Source organism: Indicator indicator, chromosome 7 (assembly GCF_027791375.1).
Source record: "Indicator indicator isolate 239-I01 chromosome 7, UM_Iind_1.1, whole genome shotgun sequence".
NCBI classification, from domain to species: Eukaryota; Metazoa; Chordata; class Aves; order Piciformes; family Indicatoridae; genus Indicator; species Indicator indicator.
The window spans coordinates 6,587,397-6,599,401 of NC_072016.1; positions in this window are offsets into that span (position 1 = coordinate 6,587,397).

Consider the following 12,005-nt stretch of genomic DNA (forward strand, 5'->3'; position numbering starts at 1 on the left):
TTTGGAATGGCCTACTGGGCAAGGTTGTTGAGGCAAAGACAGTGGGCTCGTTCAAGAAGCAATTAGATGCTATCCTGGGGGAAACGCTGTATTACAAGAGACAAGCATCAATGTGTTGAATGGCCTTTTCTCATTCCTAACATTTTCTATGTTCTTTTCTCCAGCTTGTACTCTTAAGGGTCTGCAGCCTCAGTGTATGATATCAAAACTGAAATCAGTCCCAGCAGTGTTCTCCACTAAACTGGGCCAAGAAGCATAATAAAGATTTGGCCTTGCTATAAAAATGTACCGCGCTGTACTGCTACCCTGCTTGTTCCATGCTGGCTTCTGGGCTGCTAATAAAGCAACCGGCATTGGGCAAAGTACCCAGGGTTCAAAGATGTGTTTCACACCTTGTGTCGAGTCCAGAGTGCACTTTCAAGAAACTGGGGCACCCTGCCCTTCAGGTGGGAGCACTTCAGAGGTGGGTGAGGACAATTCCAGCCCACGCAGGGCTCTTTGGATCCTTCACAACTAAACTCACTATTCAAATGTGCCTTTATTAGTAGTTATTAATAATTTTTTGAGAATTGCTCTCTCCTTTTCAGCTTACCCATCTGTTCTAATGCTGTTTCTTCTCCCTCCAAGCACAGTGCTGATCCTTTCCCCCTTCTTTTCTGCTTTGAATACATCAAAAAGGAAGAAGAGTTTGTGTTTGGTCTTTGGTGCATGCGAGGGAACCTGCAGGATGAGCAAGTCTTTAGATGGTTAAGTAACATACCTCCCATGGTGCCAGAACGGGTGCACAACTCTCAGAGCAGTCAGCCAAAGTGGTCCAATTGCACCCCAACACTTCCCAGAAAAATTGCAGACCCCTCCATGCTAAGGTCTCCTGAGCTGTCCCAGCTCTGGTCACTGCATGAATGAATAGCAAAGAGGGACCTGCTGGAAATGCCCCACTTGAGAAGTGTCAGATTCAGCTGCTGAAGAGCACAGAGCTCCTGGCATCCAGCTGAGCAAGTCCACTCAAAAGACAGAAGTGATTCAAGATACATCTTAGATTAGCTGTTGGTTTGCATTCAGCTGGTTTATAGGTTACAGAAGATGATTCAAGGAGCCTCTGTAGCAGGCTGTGTTGAGGCACTACAGTCAAGATGGGTATCCTACAACATGAGGGAGTAGGTAGGCACAACTAGACAGTAAGGAAGTCCTTGAGGACATTCATTTTACTCCATACATGGTATTGTGTAGCTTTTACCAAGTATTTCACAGGCATCTCAGCAAAGAGGGATTTTAGGGAAACCTTTAAGAAATGCCACATTTGTAGTTGTGCAGTTTTGTGGGGGTGATCTCCACACAAGAGGCTGTGAAAGAGAAGGTATTAAACTAGTTGCAGGGGAAATGGTAGGGGGTGGGAGGTATGGATCTTCAAGAAATGCTCAGTGTAGTAAATGAACTAGGAAAGCAAGGAAAGCAGCTTAATAACTGAAGAAACAGATGGAAGCATCCCCCCCTCTACCCAGGCTGACAAAGGAAAAAGGATCCTTGAGCTGCCATCCCTGCCCAAGAGCTAAGGCAACCCCTAATTCAGAGCCATGCAGACAGAAGTTAAACTACTATGAATTGCAGAAAGACTCACACAGTCTCTCCTTTCTTCCCAGAACTCTTCTGCAAGTTTGTTTGTTTGTTTGATTATAATATTATTTTTTTACTGGTGATGGATTCTTATTATTATGGTTCTAACCTTCATTACAGAGGCTTTGTGCCCCAGGACTCCAGGGGAAATGCATATTCAGAATAGCTTTGCCAGTGCTGCCCAAGCCCCTTGATGTCTGCACCAGGAGCTAAATTGTTTGCTAACAAACTTTGAGACTTTTTGCCCTTCCAAAGGAACGATTTCACATGTGGTTTCTTGGCTTCCTCTGCAGTGGCCCAGCAATATTATTTTATTCCAGCAAAGAGCATATTATTGTTTAATATCCCTGCTATATTCCAGCATGTTTCCCAAGATGATAAATGTTGGCACAGAAAAGAGGCAACTTTTTCAAACAATAAGTAATAAATTGCGGAAGGCTGAGGTAAATATTTTTCCATGTCCCCAAACAACTCTGAGTACATTCCTGAGGAGCATATTGACAGTAAAATGTTGGAGAGCAAGAAAATATGTTGGATCAGGTTGTGGTTGTTGTCCAACCCATAAAATATCAAGCAAATTCCTACCTCCTTCTACCATCTGTTCCACCATGTACTTCTGGGTGCAACTTTAAGGAAAGCATTCAAAATGTCTGCTCTAACAAACATGAGCAAGTTAGTATGAGAAGATAAACTACATAGATCCAAGGCTTTAGAAAAGAAAAGAAAGAAAGAAACAAACAAAAACCCCAAACCAAAACAAACCCAAACAAAAAAACCCCACAAAACAACAAAAAACCAAACCAACAACAACAAACACAAACAAAACCAACCAACCAACCAAACTCAAACACCAAACAAAGCCAAAACCTGAAACACAAAGTTTGTCAGATACAGCCAGATACCTTTGCAATGAATTATTCAGACTCCTATGCCAGTGAGATTTGAAGTGCTGTGGCCACCCATTCCTGCCTGGTGGAATGCAACCCACCCAAGTGAGGCCAAGAGATATCACACACAGGTGGCTGAGCACTAAGTGTGAGCAATGAACTGCTTGTGAGCAGGTCACAGACAATAAACGTCAGAAATTAGCAATTAAGCAAACCCACCTCAGGACCATATTTGAAAACCATTCCAGCTGGAGGGCAATCTACAAAGGGAAAAGAATGACCAAAATTAACATATTATTATCTAGTGTGACGTTACCCTGCAGGTAAGGCCACTGCAACCACCCTTGAGTGCATTGCCTCCAAGATCACAGTATAACTGTGAAGCCTGTACCCTTGTGCATCCCTTTGAACCCCATCCCTACAGATTCTGCCCTCAGGCTGGCACACTCACCCAGGAGGGATGCTCGCTTAACACGCCGGGAGCCAGAGTGAAGAGGAGTAGTGCCTGGGAGCCAAGGTGGTGATGCCTGGCCTCAGTCACATAAAAATCTGCACCTCACTATACATAGAAATGGCTACTTGATGATAAATTTTGCCTTGATTTCAAAGGATGTTGTATAATTTAAAAATATTGAGTATGATTCAACATATTCAATATCCTCCTGGGCCAATATAAATGGAAACTGCTAATCTTCTGACACTCCGAGGGGAAAACATCCTCAGTACATATACTCTGCACTTGAGACGTAAATAATAAATGCAATTTAAACTGAAAGTTGAGCAGACCTTCCATTAAGTAACAGAGCACTGTTGGATGGTCATGTTTTTTTTTTTATCTGGCAGAAGGCTGTATCTCTGATATGTAGACATCATGTAGAGATGGGATATTTTGTACGAACATTAATAATGATGTTCCTACATTGCTCATGCTGGGGAAATGCTTCCTATTCATCTCATTATGTTCTGGTCCCACAATGGCAGCATGATGAGTGCAGAGAAATGAGTGAGAAGCCTTCTATGTCTTTGTGTGGTGGGTATAAAATGGTTGCAAACTAGATGAATGCATAAATACATTATCTCTTTGACATTTTGCTCTACCCTTCTGGAAAGACCCCATATATTTAATATCAAAAGGGCAGAGACCACTTACCATGGGAGAAAAAGAGAATGACTGCTTTGTCCTGCTATCTCTATCCCAGGGAGCACATCACAGAGGCCCAAGATGGTTTCCCCTTGAAAGGGGCTGACAAGAACCCAGAAGCACCTAGACAGAAGTCAGATTCGTTCACTCGTATCATTCCCACAGATCTGCTCTCTTCCCAGTGGCCTCCTCCGGGGTTAAAAAGATGGCACAGCAGAGAGTGCCAGAGAGAGGTTGCTCAGAATTATTGTTGTGTATTTTTCAGTGGACATTGCTGTCTTCATAACCTTCATTTCAATATAAATCACTTCTGTTTTCACATTTTCTCCTGGACTAGTTCCACATTCCAAGGACCATTCCCATGAGTAGCTGTTCAGTTTGGGCCCCCAGCTCTTCTCTAATGACCTTTCACAACATTGGTAAAGGCTTCACCACTCACTGAAAGCATCAAAGGGCCTATTCTCATCTTTCATGGAATCTAATAAGGCTGGTGGGGCTGGATATTCACAAAGCTGGCACTGCTGCTGTGCATGTCCTTGGGCAACTCCTTTAAAAGCTGCAGGAGTCTCCATGTGGGAGAATGGGAATAATGACACTGGCCTGCCAACCATGAAGGTTACCACACAGAATCACTTAAAAGACTTGTTGAAGCCCAAAACAGTTGATGCAGGCAAAACACTTTGCAGTAAAGAGGTACACACCTTCATGGAGAGGAGAGGAATGTGCCTAGAGGTAGCTGAGCTGACACCTCAACCTGTAGCCCCAAATGACACATGATGGCAGGACGGCAAGCATGGATACCCTAAGCTTTACTCAGCTAATTTACATCAGTGGACAACTTCTTGTACAGACTAATCTCTGAAATAGGCCCCCTTCCTGCATGCTATTAACAGAACTATAAATATTTCATTTGAAACAGAAGATACTAATAAGCATATTAAATAAAAGAAGGTTGTGATAGATTGGCGGACTGCCATGGTCATCTCCACTTCATACAGTGCTTGCTTCTTGTCTTTAACCATTAGATTACATCTTTATGATGGAATTAATTGGTCTCTCTCTTGCCCCATGTTATTTCTGGTTTAATTATCCTGCAGTTTGGCCAGCAGGGGACAGTATTCTTCCTGCTGCCATTCTTTTGCTCTCAGTGCCCTCTGTTAGTGTGGGGTGTGCTCTAAATTCAGATTCATTTTACTCTTACAAGCTCCTGACCAGTAGTTTGTGACATTTTCTGCACAGTGAGTCATTTAGATCCCAATGCAAAGTGAGCTGTGTCCAAAATCTGTTGGCTTCAAGGGCTGATAGATCAGATTTTCACACCTCTGTCATGAGCCTCAGCAGTCATGACAGAACTGTGCATTGGAAAATGAAGCTGCATGTGTGAGGAAGAAGAGATGACAAGACTGATTGGAAGAAAAGAAACTCAGTTTCTGTTTCACCAGGAAACTACAGCTTGACCTCAGGTTAGTGAAATACTTCCATTGACATCATGGCTTTTCCTCTGCAAATATATCAGATATTAGAACTATCCAGTGAAGTGCATTTCCTTGTCATTATCAAATAACCTAAGTGCTAAAAGTTACAAAAGAGATGACATTTAGAATTAGGCAGCAGGTTTGGGTTGGTTGTTTTTTTTTTTTTGGTTGGTTTTTTTTTTGTGTATGTGTTTTTTTGTTTGTTTGTCTGTGGGTTTTTTTGTAAATTTTTATACTACTTTCCATATACTGATTGACTTTTTCCACTACCAAATTTTAAACTATTCAAAAAGCAATTGAAAAACAAAGGAAGAGGAATCTTTCTGCATAAAAAACAAGGAGGGAAAAGGAAAGTTCAGCTTACAAGTAAGCCCTCTTTCCTGGTACACCGAATGGGTAAAAGAGTGATGCATTGAGAAAGCAAGAAAGCCATTCCTGGAAAGTTTCATAGCCATGGAAGAACAGAGTATCAGGGTAAAACAAACACAAATCAACCCTGAGACTCTAACTTCTGTCCTTTTCTGTTCCTGGGAATCTTTCAGAATTGATTCTTTGTGACAGCTGGCATCTGTTTTTTCCCGAACTGTGACATATTGCCTAGTTTACATATTTAGCCAATGCCTATTTGTATGGCCTCTCAGAGCTGGTTTAGTCTATGTCAGGGAGCCAAGTATTAGTAAAGCTGGGGAACATTCTCCTAGATCAAGAGAATCTTCCTCTGCTAGGAGCCAGGTGCTACACCTACACTTGAGACCAGGCATGGACACACACTGCACTCAGTAGTGGTATTTATAGGATTGTTAACAGTCAAAGAGATGTGAGGCACAGCCCTGTAACACTATTTCCCCTGCCTTCAAAACCCACTTCTCTGAAGTAGCCAGAGACATCCTCTCTTAGGGGTTGTTCCCAGTTAAGATGAACCAAGTGAAAATGCATGGCTACTGTCAAAAGAAGAGTGATGGTAGTGCTTACAAAAGCTCCCCTTCAGATATGAGCACTGCACTGCTATGCATAACCTCTGTGTTTGATTTCTCTGTCATATTCTCTCACCCTGGAGATGGTCCTAAAGTAAACCTCTGAATGCAAGCATGGAACATGATTAAGTATCAAAGCCTAGAACACCAGAACACGTGTTTGGCTTCTTGCTTGTATCTTTATAGAGGTCTAGGCAGAAGCTTCAGTACAAGCACCCTTGAATATTTGTATGTTTTGAATAATGGCCCAAATTATTAATGCTTAATACTATTAACCTTTTGCTGACTAAAAGTTTGATGCAAATCTAGTAATTGCTATTGATTCTGCAAGGGAGAGAACCCTATCTGACCCAAATACAAGGTTAGATGGGCCTTGTTTTTCCCAAGATATTCTGATTGCTCCTTCTGATTGCTCCCTACTCCCTACTACTGAATCCTTGAGGTGAGTTCCCATAACATTCAAGCCCTTAGACAAAACTGTGGGGGCATAGCACTACCTGGGATGGACCCACCTTGCTCACTTCAAGAGGAACAGTGGTATTAATTTCCATTGGAACCTGGTGGTCTGTGGTTAAAACAAGAGTGAAGGACAAATTTCTCAAACTGGTTTACTCCCAGCAACAAAACAGGATAGCCTGTGAGGTAACTGATTTAGCAAAAAGAAAAGGTCTTCACTATGACCTATGCATGTATCACTCAAACCTATGCTGTACCCATAATCCTTTTTAAGAGAAAAGTCAAATTTACCTGCAAATTCCACAGCTAGAGGTCTGCTATTGTCAGATACCTCCAACAACCTGGACTCTACCTCCATTCTTCTTATATCCTAGTTGGGCTCTTCAAATTCCGGTGAAGGTTTCTGCTCTCCCAGTCCTCCAACCTTCTTAGATGTGTCTCAGCAGCCTGTTGATATCCCACATAGCTCAATAAAAAGTATCAAACAAGTGATTTCTGCCATAAATTAAGCTTTGCTCAGGTTTAGGTAGTCATTGTCTTTTCTGCCTTGTCTCTTCTGGCAGTCTCACTAAGCAAATTAACGAATATCACACTTCTGGAGATATTTTTATACCACTTATCTATGGCTAGAAACTACACAAACTATTACAAAGTATCTGAAATCCATCTTCTTACTACCTTCTGGATATGATAGGAGGGATACCTTAATGTGTTTTCCCTGCATACCCAAAATCCCAATGAAAATTAAATTAAGAGAGAAAACTTCAAACATCAAACAAACAAACAAAATCATTTCAATGCCGCTCCAGAATATGTCAGCATGAAATATCTTGATCAAGTTCATGAATCTAATCCCAAGTAAAATTAGCTATCTTCTAAAGTGAGAACAGAGGAAAATTAGGACAACATATATCTGTGGGGAAAAAAAAAAAATAAAAGTTGGACTTTTTTTTTGATTCCAGGAGAACTCAACTAAAAGCTCCCTCCATTCAGGCACCCGGGTTTCGTTTCATAATAGCTTCGGTCCATTGTTCCTTATTATCAGAGCTGACTATGTTCAAGCTAAGACAGATCTTGTTCCTAAATTTATGTCTCTGTGTGTGACCACTACAATATATGTTTTGTATGCTTTTTCCTGAAAGCCTAATATAGTGATACCTGTGACACGGCTCGGACTCCCCCTTTCATGTATATTACCAACTCGAACTGCAACCTGCTGGTAGATTTTTCTTAAACTCTAAAATGAGGGTCTAACCTTCTCTTCTTTTTCTTTTTCTTCTCTGTTACCTATAATCTTGATTTGACTCACACAAAAGTGACACAGTGGGAAATCCACTCAAGAAGACTTTGACAACTAACAATGGAAACCTACCTACACGAAAGTTGACTGGTGGCGTTTATAGTGAAAAAATGTATTCAGGTTTAAAGATGTCATCTGTGTTAACTGATCCGTGTTGGTTTTGTGGAGGGTTTTTTTTTTTTTTTTGTCAAAAGAAATGTGCTGTGGAGTCACCTCTGGTAGGGGAAAGAAAACTAGCCATAACAACATCACCACTGGAAAAAAAAAGAAGATAGGTATATTCAGAGGGAAAGAAAAAAAAAATTCTCCCCCACCCTTAGATATTTAAGTTTGGGTAAATATGATTTTTAGGCTGGAGCAAATCCAGAGGACTGACATGGAACACTGAAATCTGAGTATATTTAAATGCAATTAATGCACAGAATTATTTATACTCCTGTTCCATTGGCCTTCTTTAACATGAAAAATATTAGAGATCTAGAAATATAAAGAGGCTGAGAGCGCTGGGACTGTTTAGTCTTGAGAAGACTGAGAGAGGATCTCATCAATGCCTATCAATATCTCAGGGGTGGGTGACAAGTGGAGGGGGCCAGGCTCTTTTCAGTGGTGCACAGTAATAAGACAAGAAACAACAGGTTCAAGCTTGAACATAGAAAATTTCACTTCAACATGAGGAGAAACTTCTTTATAGTGAGAGTGACAGAGCACTGGAACAGGCTGCCCAGAGATGTTGTGGAGTCTCCTTCTCTGGAGACTTTCCAAACCCACCTGGATGCATTCCTGTGCAGAATACCCTAAGTAATCCTGCTCTGGCAAGGGGGTTGGACTTAATGACCTCTGGAGGTCCCTTCCAACCTCTAATGTACTGTGATACTGTGGTACTGTAATTTTATGCAGCAGCAAAGGTGTGCTAAATGTATCTCATAGATTAAACTAAAATCACTGTAGATTTTTCAGTAGCAGATATTGATTATTTTGGCTTCTGTTTCACAACTGAAGTTACAACACTTTCTTCTAGGAATGAAAGAAATCCAGTGCTCGCTGCAAACCAGCCTTCTTTATCAAATAGACACTCAAGGCCATGAGTTGTCATTGGAAATCTTGGGCATTTCATCCCACAAAACAGAAGAAATGCAAGTCAGTACAAAGTTCAAGGTTGCTAACACCCAGGTTAAAGATCTTCATTGAACCTATCAGGATATTAAAACCACTGCTATTGTACAAGCCACCCTCATGCTATCGTCCACTTTATTAGGTCTGCTTGACTAGGTCAGATCTTGTTACTGGTCTCAGCTGACATAAAGCAGTTTGTTTCATCATTATATTCACTGCTAGTAGATATTTTTTCTTGAAAAAGACACAAAATATTCTGTAAATGTGAAACTGACTGCAAAAATGGTCCTGTAGGTCAGGTTATGAATGTGCAAGGTAGAGCTGATGCCACTTATGACGTCCCTAGGAAACAAGAAGTAAAGCCAGGGGCTCTTGCAAAGAACCTGAGGTTCTGAGATGCAGCAGTGATGAACACTATGTAAAGTGTGAACAAGACAGAAATGATCTAAAGGAATAGGGAGGCAGGAGTGGCTGTCACATCCTGACAGAGCTGAGGCTCATTCATCCAGGTCCAAGTAGCCTGAAGAAATGGGCAGAGTTCAAAGAGGTCTGTACTGTTGTTGTCCATGCTGTGAGTGGTCTCTAGAAGAAGGCTTTAATGAAGGACTAGATTTGGGGACGATAAAAATTTCCTATCTGTGTATTGCCTATGCAGAGTGATGCCTATTAAATTAAATTCACTTAAAAATTTAAAGAGAGTGGGGGAAAGAAAGAGATCATCTCTCAAAATGAAACAATTTGAAGTGAAGCCACTTTGTTCAATGGCTTTTCACTAATCTAAGTTCTCTGACAAGCCCTCATGATGCAGAGTTTATAAAGGCTGCTTCAGGAAAATTCATGCAGTGAACAGGGAACTAAAACATGTCATTGGTACAGCAGTGAGAAGCAAATATATTGCAGTGAGTGACTGGAGAAGGAATTTTTATCTCCTACTGTTGTAACCGTAATTTTGCTGTACAGCTCCCAGACATGGTAATCACAGAGAATAAGAGATGTGGAAGCCAGTGCACCCCATGACTGCATCTTTTTTTATGGTCATTTTAGAGCCAGTTAAACTGAGTGACTTGGTTAATGCAGACCCCAGAAGCTTGGGCTTCTTGTTTTACTTCAGTCATTTGCAGACGTTTTTTGATACGCTCCTTTGTGCGTAATATATCTTCCTCACATGGACCCTCCACCTCAGCTCAGACAAAGCTTATCAAAGGACCATAGCCCCCATGTCACCTACCTGATTTCTCCTACAGCTTCACTGCCAGAGAAGTCTCAGCATCAGACCTCCACGAGATGAAAGCCGACTAAATTCTCCAACCAGAAAACCCCCAAAAGCTGTGTGATTAAACAAAACAAAATGAAAAGCCTTTTAAATTCTGCTTTAGAGAGGATTTGTTCAAGTGCAGATGGGGGGTTAATGTGTCTCACTTCTGTCATCTGGTAGTCAGGGTAATTGACCCAGCTATACCTGCCCAGAGGAAGAGACAATGTTTGAAATTCCTGTTAGAAACAATTATGTACTTGACCTTAAAGCACGGGTCTTTCTGCTTTTATTTTTTCAGGAGGGCATTAAAAAAAAAAATAAAGAAGACACAACAAAATCAGAAATGCTCCCAACCCTTTGAAGGCTCTGTTTGTGCTGAAGCAGACTCTGTGAATTGGTAATTGGCCTCTCAGAGCCCAGGGGATGTGAGGCAGAAGCAGGCATGGTCAGCACTTCTGCAGCCACCCTGCTTCCCCTGCTCTGCTGCAGGGTCTCAGCTGCGCAAGGACATGCCATGGCCCCCATCCCAGAGCAGCTCCTGTCCCACAGCCTGCTCTCAGGGCCCTCCTTGCACAACCTCCCCCTGACACTACTGGCATTTATGCAGTGTTCCCATCCCTTCACTCCATTGCAAAGGGATGGAGACCAGGTCACACAGGAATGTGGTTGATACAAGGATGTCAGTTTGTGGGCAGCAGCACTCATGACCTTCTGTTGCTGGCTTACAAGACCTCTTTCACAAGGGTAAAGTGAGCAGACACCTATCCCATGGATAGCCCAAAACAAGTGAAAGAGCAAAGCCACATACATGAAACTTGTCTGTTGTTAACTCTTTCCTGTTAAACCAGCTGCTGAAATGACACAAAGTCTCACTGGGTTCTGCTTCCTTCAGGGCACAGATGGGGGACACAAACAAGAGGACCTGCTTTGCCTAGCAGTAAAGTCAGAGCTGACCCCACAAGCAACTGCCTCAGGTGCCCAAGCCAGGTCACAGAAAAGCTCTGCTTCTGAGCATCAGACTTGTGAATTTTAGAGGGAATTCACTGCTTGGTCTGTAGGGTGGCTCAGAGCTCCCCCAGGGAAGCCCAGTACCAGACAATACAGGAGGCAAGAGGGAGGTGCTTCAGAAAAGGAGAAAACATCCATGCTGACAGTGTCCTCTGCAGGATATACTTGTCCCCAGGGACTTGCAGCATTTCACAAGCAGCTCTTGAGGATTTTGCCTCTCAACCAGGGCAAGGCTGGCTCTCCTGCAGTTGAGGAGAGGGAGGAGGTGGCCACCGGCTGACCATGGAAGCCTGAAGCTGCAGGCTAAGGAATTGCTCAGGTTTCCTTGGCACTGGCACTGCCTTGGCTCAGAGGCAGACAGCATGGCAATCCCTGCACACAGACACACCCAAACAGGTAGAAAATTTCTCACCTCCTCTACAAGTGATGTCATCTCAGCAGAAGGATGCATGCCTCAGATTTTATACTTGTCCCTTTCTCCCCTGTAACCACATGGATTAGATACAAAGAATAACCTTCAGCAAGACCATGAGCATTTCATGAGCAGTCACTTTGTTTTCCTGCTCAATCAGGTGAGAAGACACTGGCTGGTCCCAGCAGTGTTCCAAAGGCCTATCTGCAAGGGAAAGCTTGTTGTGAGCCTGGAAGTGGTACACAGCATCATCCAGTTGGGCTCCTGCTTCTTCTTCCCCTCTGGGTGCATGGGTGAAGTCCACAGATTCACAGATTGCATCAGGTTGGAAGGGACCATCAAAGGTCAACTTGTCCAACCCTGCTGAAGT